A 1,875-nucleotide genomic window follows, 5' to 3' on the forward strand; every position below is an offset into this window, starting at 1 on the left:
CCTCCCAAAATACAGATTTTAGACTTTTTTTAAAAACAGCTTCTGCACCCTTCCTGTTGGCAGAACTGCTGCATTATTTAAAAGCAAAAAAAAGTTGTAAAATGTTGCAGGCCTTGTGTTCGAAATGTGACCTGCTTTGCTCATTTTGAATTAAACAACAGAAGAAATGATTACGCTTGGCCTGCTGTCTGGCTTAGCTAGAAGTCTCTTCCTAGGCGTGTTTGGATTGTCCATGTTGCTCACTTCTCTGTGCATGCATGGTACTGTAATGCAAAACTCTGGCTTCCCTCACATTTCACCTGGACAAAGGGTCTAAGATGGATTGCTAACATACAGCCCGCAGAGCCGCAGGGCTTTGTCTATACCCATGCCCACGCTGGGGCTAAGCAACAAGGAGCTGCACCAGGGCCAAGAAATCATGGAGAAGTCAGACTGGAAGGAACCACCATAGATTGTCTAGTTAACCCCCTGCCTGAGGTAGGATCATTCTGGAAGGTGTGCCCATGCCCACGAATGTTGCGTGCCCCCGGAGGCTAGTGGGGCACAGGGACTGCCTGCAGGTGGCTGTCAGCAGCGGGGGCATGGCAGCGGGGAGCAGGGAGCTCCCGCAGGCAGCTGCAGCGGTGCTGGCAGTGGGGGTGGGCTGAGCAGGGACCGCCCGCAGGTGGCCGTGGCGGTGTCAGCGGGGGGGGTGCACACCTGCGTGCACCCCCTATGCATCGCTAATGCCTATGCCACTTCTTCCTGCCCTGTGCCTTGCACCCCCCTCTCCTTCCCACCTCCCCAAGGCTGTGGCATGGGTGCAGCTTCCAGCCAGACGGGAGCCAAGGAGCTAGAAGCTGTACCCACTGCTGTTGCTTATCTCTGTCCTCCCCACCCCACTCACCACCTAAGCCTGCATCCTGGGTCCAGCTTGCAGCTGGAGGGGAGCTGTGCTGGGGCCAGGCTGTGGGGAGGGGCAGGGGTACGGAGAAGTGGCAGAAGCATGGAAGCACTTTCCAGCTCCCTGACTTTGGCGTAACTCCTTTCTGGCTAGAAGTTGTGCTCACGCTGCAGCTGGGGAATGGGGGCCTGGGGGAAATGACAGTTGCATAGCGCAGCTCCCAGCTGCATGGCTTCAGCTAGGGCATAGTGAAAGCCAATCCGCCACTGCTGATGCACCACAAGTCAGGCTGTTTGGCCTGTGGCTTGAAAAGATTGCTGGCCAATGGTCTAAGATGAATCTCTTTTTAAGCAGTAGTCTTCTTCCAGGTAGGCTTCAGATTGCTTGTTTGGGCCTCATGGTCTCTGGGTCCAATTTGTTGTAATTACAAACCAGGTGTGGGTCTGCCTCACCAGTCATGTGGGTTCTTCCTGCCTTGCACATTAGCAAGAAAAGTTCTGCAGTCCCAAAGGTGTCCTTGCCCATTACTGTGCAGCTGCACTGTCACTGCTACTAACCAAGAGTAACATTTGGCTTTGCTCAGAGAGCTTTCGGAACAAGTCTGCTGGCAATAGATAGGCCAAGGTAGATTTTTGTTTTGCTATGTTGCCCCTGCAGAGCAAACTGGAATGAGGTGCTGGAATGATTTGTTTCTTGAGCCACAGAGCTGATGCTGAGACATCTGGAAGTGCAAATTTTCTAAGTGAGGTTCCCTTTCAGATGGTCTTTTCAGCATAATCAGGTTTAAGGATACAGGCAGTCTTTGACTGATGTTTCGAGTTGCAATGTTTAGCACTTCCAACATAAATTGACACCCTGTTTCAACTTTTTGATGTCAGTTTTGACTTTACAATGCTTGATCTGATGCGACCCCACACCAGCAAACAAGTTTGGTGCATCGCCCATCTCCCTGGAGAACATCTGTCCAAACTTCCTTGGACACTTTCTTTAAG

Source organism: Alligator sinensis, unplaced genomic scaffold (assembly GCF_000455745.1).
Source record: "Alligator sinensis unplaced genomic scaffold, ASM45574v1 scaffold317_1, whole genome shotgun sequence".
Classification (NCBI taxonomy): domain Eukaryota; kingdom Metazoa; phylum Chordata; order Crocodylia; family Alligatoridae; genus Alligator; species Alligator sinensis.